This window comes from Microtus oregoni, unplaced genomic scaffold, assembly GCF_018167655.1.
Source record: "Microtus oregoni isolate MIOR12 unplaced genomic scaffold, Mior012 000026F_ref0000081, whole genome shotgun sequence".
Taxonomy (NCBI): Eukaryota; Metazoa; Chordata; class Mammalia; order Rodentia; family Cricetidae; genus Microtus; species Microtus oregoni.
This window is the reverse complement of record NW_024543085.1, coordinates 177335-184774: the sequence shown is the minus strand read 5'-3', so window position 1 is coordinate 184774 and position 7440 is coordinate 177335.

Here is a 7440-nt window from a genome sequence, read left to right as displayed (position 1 = left end):
CTTCAGGTAAGAAATTGCCTAGACAAAATCACCTGTGGGTATGTCTGGTGGGGAGGGTGTGTTGATTGTTAATTGATGTAGGAAGACATATGTTTGGTTGTTTATTTTTAAGGTAGGGCGTGGTGGTAAGAACACGTATTCCGAGCACTCAGGAGGTGGAGATAGGACAGTGAAGCCCACGGGATCCCTGGGACTCACTGGCTAATCAGCCTTGCCCCCTTGCTTGTCTCAAAACTCAAGGTGGATAGTTCCTAAGGTATGATACCCAGTGCTGATCTCTAGCTTATACACACACATGTCTTACTCTATGAATACAAATAAAGAATCAGGAAAATCCTTATCTTTGAAATTCTTGAAACAGACAGGACAGGGACAGTCAGGGCTACACAGAGAAGCCCTTCTCAAAAAAAAAAAAAACTGAAAGAAAGAAAAAAAAAAGAAATCCAAAACCAATTAATGCTTGAGAATTTCTTATTCATCACTACACAGGTGGGGGAGCTGGTAACTAAGGGACAATTCTTCTCTTCGTCATCTTCTACCTTAAGCCACAGTGGTGGCACACGCCTTTAATCCCAGCACTTGGGAGGCAGAGGCAGGCGGATCTCTGTGAGTTCGAGACCAGCCTGGTCTACAAGAGCTAGTTCCAGGACAGGCTCCAAAACCACAGAGAAACCCTGTCTCAAAAAACCAAATAAAAAAAATGAACAATACATCCAATTGATCTTTGCAAGACTGCAAATAAAGGAGGCTGGATCCTCAGGGGTGCTCTATTGTTAAAGAACATCCATTGCCAGGTTCTCAGAGAAAACACAGAGAAGAGGAGATAGCAGTTGGCGGTGTTTTCAGTAGTTCTTATGCAATTGTCTCGAGGGGCTAATTAGAGCTGGTTTTGTAATCTGCCAGCTATAAATTTCTTCTGATGCTCTCACAGCCCTGGAAGATTGGCCAGTCGGAGACGGGGTTCTGTGCTGACATTGCAAATCTACCTAGTGACCCAGAGTTGGTGGCAGACTCTCAGATGGCCATCTTGGAATCTATAGCATCCAGACATCTGGGGTAACTTTCCAATTTGCTTATTTTCCTGCTCTCTGCAGATTGGGTTAAAAAGACAACTTCCCATACTGTGTCAAGCAGCACCTGCCTTATTCTCAGCTAATTTATTTTAAATTGGTTTAGTATCGACTTTTTGCCCCATGATGTCTACAGAGCTATGAATTCATTTCCTCATCTCCCCTCCTGAATTTGATCACGGGATGAGAACAGCTATTGGGCTTTACAGCCAGTCTTTGGAAGCACAGTCAGAGAGAACCAAGCCAAGCTAGTCCCCAAACTGAAAACAAATATTTCAAAGGCCTTTGTGTCTGGGAGGCAGTGGCAGGGCATGTAGTTATAAAAAATGAGACATCTGATTTTGTGGAAGGATGAGTTGCCCTTAGTCACTAAGTTCAAGTGAGACGCCTGGCCATTCCCACACATTTTCCTTTTTCATGCAACCCTCCATACAACCGGGTGGGGATAAACATCTACTAATCTGAATATTTTTTAAAAAAAATCTATTTTAAGACTTTAAATAAGTTGCCCAAGATGACATCACCAGTGAGATTTGAACCTAGGGCAGTCCAATTTCAAAGCTGCTGATTTTTCCCATCACCTGTATTCTGAAATCTCTCTGCTCTGAGCCACCAAGCAGCTAAACCAGAAGGTGATCTGGGGCATTAAAAAAAAGGATTCTTAACTCTCCGAAAGGATTCGCAATGAGGACCCTTGGAATAGCCAACTCCCCTATTGTGCTGGAAATATCCAAGCCGCAGAAGTCTCTATTTATGAGAATCTTTTCTGCACCACACCTGCTGTCTGAAGCAGGGCTGGCTCCTGATATGGCTTCCTGGGCTGTGCTGACGAAGGGCCTGTGGGGTCACGAGGAGCCTGAGAGGATGGAAATTCTGGGGTTGGCATAATGTGTGAGACACAATGAACCGATCTGGCAGGCGCGACGATATTTTAGACAGCTCACAATCCAGTCCAAGTGACGGCTAAGATGGCCACAGAGTCCTTCAATCAAGGCATACATTGAGGGGGTGCAAAGATGGCAAAATGGACAGAGCACTTGCTTTGCAGTCGTGAGGACCTGAGTTCTAGGCCCGGTACCTATGTTTTTTTTTTTTTTTTTTTAAAGGAATAACAATAGTAAGACCAGACATGATGACATGCTTGTAATCACAGTGTTGGGGAGTTAGAGACAAGAGAATCCCTGGGGCTTATTGAGCAAACAACTTAATGTACTGTGTGAGTTCTATGCCAGTGAGAGACCACATATAGATAGATAGAAAGATAGACAGACAGACAGATAGATAGGTAGACAGACAGACAGATAGATAGACCAAAGAACAATAGAGATTGAGTCCTGATGTCACAAACACATACACACACGCCCAGGAGTGCACACACACACACACAGAAAGAGAGAGAGAGAGAGAGAGAAAGAGAGAGAGAAAGAGAGAGAGAGAGAGAGAGAGAGAGAGAGAGAGGAGGGGGGGGAAATATACTTCTTCAGTTTTGACTCCCAACAGGTCACGTATTTTGTCTTAGCTAACTGAATATTAACAAATTTGATAGAATCAAAAGTTCAAAAAGAACCTATGTATTCTAACTTACCCACCTTCTGAGTCTGGATCCCCAAGTCCACTTTATGTTTCAGTCAGAGCCAGCCTGCTTTGAGGGCATACAAGGCACCCAAGCAGCAAGCATCCAGACCCCGGCTGCTGACTGACAGCAACTGGACCTGCGAGAGGAGCCATTTTAGGTCTTCTGGCTAACACAGAAGTACCATAGAGTCAACCATGATCAGCAGAGCCAGCCCAAGCCAAGGCCGGGCAATACGTGGAGCTCTGAAGAAAACAAAATGGCTTTGATTTTCAGCAAAGGTGTTAAAGGATGCTGTTTAACATAAAAACACCTGACCAATACCAACCCTAACACACTTGATGTCTATTTTATACCTTGGCCTTCCAAACAGACGAGAAAAGCCACAGAACGGGCAGCAGGAAATGCCTGGCTGGGAGACAGAAGATGTGTGAAATGAGAGCAAAGTCCCTGAAAACTTTGGGGACTCGGAGTGTGACAGTCTTCATTAGCATGCAGCTCACCCAGTTCATTGATCTTTCCACTACACCAAAGTCTTTCTCTGAAATTGTAGCCTAACTGGACCAATTCCATGGTCCCACTGTAGTCACTAGCCCTGGGGGAGACAAGTTAATTGGAGATTTGAATTAATAACAAATGAAGGATTTTTCCAGCATGCCCCCTAGTTCCTCCTTCTCTCTCAGATCTCTCCTGCAGGTTACTGGATTCAGCTAGCAAACTAGGCTGGAACATGGATGAAAGGACAGACAGAAGGCACAGTGATGCTGTCTGGCTGGAGGCTGTTTTTCAACTTCAAAGTACATAACCATAAATTACAGATGTCCTTCCACGGCTCACATTTCTGTGTAACGTCTACGTTTGAGGCCCTTGGTTGGGGAGAATATGTTAGTTTAAAATAAAATGTAACCTGAGAATAATACATTTTCCTCAGTGCTGAGAATGGAGCACTCAAGACGTGACCAGGCTGCACATAGGTCAGGTAGTGCTTGAGGGCCTTAGTGGCTATGTGATTTGTTGTTTTTTGGTTCTGTTTGGTTTTTGGTGTTCTGAGTGGGTTTTTTTTTTTGTTTTTTGAGTTTTTTTTCAGTCTTTTTTTTTTATTGAGAAAAGGAGAAAAAAAAACAAGTTTCCACCTCCTCCCAGCCTCCCATTTCCCTCCCCCTCCTCCCCCCCTACACCCCCTCCTCCCACCCTTCTCCCCCTCCCCCCACTCCTTTCCCCGTCCCTCTCTAGTCCAAAGAGCAGTCAGGGTTTTCTGCCCTGTGGTAAGACCTAGGACCTCCCACCTCCGTCCATATCTAGGAAGGTGAACATCCAAACTGGCTGGGCTCCCACAAAGCCATCACATTACGTAGGATCAAACCCCCGTGCCATTGTCCTTTGCGTCTCATCAGCCCTCATAGTTCGCCATGTTCAGAGAGTCCAGTTTTATCCCATGCTTTTTCAGTCACAGTCCAGCTGGTCTTGGTGAGCTCTCAATAGATCAGCTCCACTGTCTCAGTGGGTGGGTGCATCCCTCGTGGTCCCGACTTCTTTGCTCATGTTCTCCCTCCTTCTGCTCCTCATTGGGACTTTGGGAGCTCAGTCCAGTGCTCCAGTGTGGGTCTCTGTCTCTATCTCCATCCATCACCAGATGAAGGTTCTATGATGATGTGCAAGATATTCGTCAGTATTGCTCAAGGATAGGGTCATTTCAGGTTCCCTATTCTCAACTGCCCAAGGAACTAACTGGGGACCTCAGCTTGGGCACCTGGGAGCCCCTCTAGGGTCAGGTCTCTTGCCAACACTAAAGTGGTTCCCTTAACTAAGAATTGTGGTTCCGTGCTCCCCTGTCCAACCTTCCTTTATCCCAATCCTCCTGCTATCCCAAGGCCCGACCTCCTTCCCTTCTAACTTTTCTCTCCCCATCTCCTCTTACCCCCAACCCACCCCACCCCAAGATCCCAATTTTCTCCCCGGCAATTTTTGTCTACTTCCCTTAGCCAAGAGGATAACTATATGTTTTTCCTTGGGTTCCCCTTCTTACTTAGCTTCTTTAGATTCACCTATTGTAGACTCCGTGACCCTTATTTATGGCTAGAAACCAATTATGAGTGAGTACATCCCATGTTCATCTCTTTGGGTCTGGGATACCTCACTCAGGATAGTGTTTTCTATTTCCATCCATTTGCATGCAAAATTCGAGAAGTCATTGTTTTTTACCGCTGAGTAGTACTCTAATGTGTAGATATTCCATACTTTCTTCATCCATTCTTCCATTGAAGGGCATCTAGGTTGTTTCCAGGTTCTGGCTATTACAAATAATACTGCTATGAACATAGTTGAACAAATGCTTTTGTCATATGATAGGGCATTTCTTGGGTATATTCCCAAGAGTGGTATTGCTGGGTCCAGGGGTAGGTTGATCCCGAATTTCCTGAGAAAACGAAACACTGACTTCCATAGTGGTTGCACAAGATTGCATTCCCACCAGCAATGGATGAGGGTACCCCTTCCTCCACAACCTCTCCAGCAAAGGTTATCGTTGGTGTTTTTGACTTTAGCCATTCTCACAGGTGTAAGATGATATCTCAAAGTTGTTTTGATTTGCATTTCCCTGATTGCTAAGGAAGTTGAGCATGACCTTAAGTGTCTTTTGGCCATTTGAACTTCTTCTGTTGAGAATTCTCTGTTCAGATCAGTGCCCCATTTTTTAATTGGGTTAATTAGCATTTTAAAGTCTAGTTTCTTGAGTTCTCTATATATTTTGGAGATCAGACCTTTGTTGCGGGGTTGGTGAAGATCTTCTCCCAGTCAGTAGGTTGCCTTTGTGTCTCAGTGACAGTGTCCTTTGCTTTGCAGAAGCTTCTCAGTTTTAGTAGGTCCCATTTATTCAATGTTGCCCTTAATGTCTGTGCTTCTGGGGTTATACATAGGAAGCGATCTCCTGTGCCCATCTGTTGTAGGGTATTTCCCACTTTCTCTTCTATCCTTTTCAGTGTGTTCGGGCTGATATTGAGGTCTTTAATCCATTTGGACTTGAGTTTTGTGCACGGTGAAAGATGTGGGTCTATTTTCATTCTTCTACAGGTTGACATCCAGTTGTGCCAGCACCATTTGTTGAATATGCTTTCTTTCTTCCATTGTATACTTTTAGCTCCTTTATCAAAAATGAGGTGTTCATAGGTTTGTGGGTTAAAATCCGGGTCTTCTATACGATTCCATTGGTCGACTTCTCTGTTTTTATGCCAGTACCACACTGTTTTCATTACTGTAGCTCTGTAATAGAGTTTGAAGTCAGGGATGGTAATGCCTCCAGAAGATCCTTTATTGTATAGGATTGTTTTGGCTATCCTGGGTTTTTTGTTTTTCCATATAAAGTTGATTATTGTCCTCTCCAGATCTGTGAAGAATTTTGATGGGATCTTGATTGGGATTGCATTGAATCTATAAATTGCCTTAGGTAGAATTGCCATTTTTACTATGTTGATCCTCCCAATCCAAGAGCAAGGGAGATCCATCCATTTTTTGGTATCCTCTTCAATTTCTTTCTTCAATGCCTTAAAGTTCTTGTCAAATAGATCTTTCACTTCCTTGGTTAGATTTACCCCAAGATATTTAATGCTGTTTGTGGCTATCGTGAATGGTGAAGCTTCTCTGATTTCCCTCTCTGCTTCCCTATCCTTTGTGTCTAAGAGGGCGACTGATTTTTTGGAGTTGATCTTGTATCCTGCCACATTACTAAAGCTGTTTATCAGCTGTAAAAGTTCTTTGGTGGAGTTTTGGGGGTCGCTTAAGTACACTATCATATCATCTGTGAATAACGAAAGTTTAACTTCTTCCTTTCCACTTCGAATCCCCTTGATCCCATTATGTTGTCTTATTGCTATTGCTAGAACTTCAAGTACTATATTGAAGAGGTATGGAGAGAGTGGACATCCTTGTCGTGTTCCTGAGTTAAGCGGGATGGCTTTGAGTTTCTCTCCATTTAATTTGATGTTAGCTGTTGGCTTGCTGTATATAGCTTTTATTATATTTAGGTATGACCCTTGTATCCCTAATCTCTCCAAGACTTTTAACATAAATGGATGTTGAATTTTGTCGAATGCTTTTTCAGCATCTAATGAGATGATCATATGGTTATTTTCCTTCAGTTTATTTATATGCTGGATTTCATTGATAGATTTTCGTATGTTGAACCAGCCCTGCATCTCAGGAATGAAGCCTACTTGATCATAATGGATAATTTTCCTAATGTGTTCTTGGATTCGGTTTGCCAGTATTTTGTTGAGGATTTTTGCGTCGATGTTCATGAGTGAGATTGGCCTGTAATTCTCTTTCCTGGTTGAGTCTTTGTGTGGTTTTGGTATCAGAGTAACTGTAGCTTCATAAAAGGAATTAGGTAATGACCCTTCTGTTTCTATATTGTGGAATACATTAAGTAGTATAGGTATTAGCTCTTCTTGGAAGTTCTGGTAGAATTCCGCATTGAAACCATCTGGTCCTGGGCTTTTTTTGGTAGGGAGGTTTTTGATAACAGCTTCTAATTCTTCGCGACCAACAGGTCTGTTTAGATTGTTCACCTGGTCCTGGTGTAACTTTGGTATATGATATTTATCTAAAAAAGTGTCCATTTCTTTTACATTTTCCAGTTTTGTGTTATACAGGCTTTTGTAATATGATCTGATGATTCTCTGAATTTCCTCTGTGTCTGTGGTTATGTCCCCCTTTTCATTTCTGATCTTATTAATTTGCGTATTCTCTCTCTGCCGTTTGATTAGTTTGCATAGGGGTTTATCAATCTTGTTGATTTTCTCC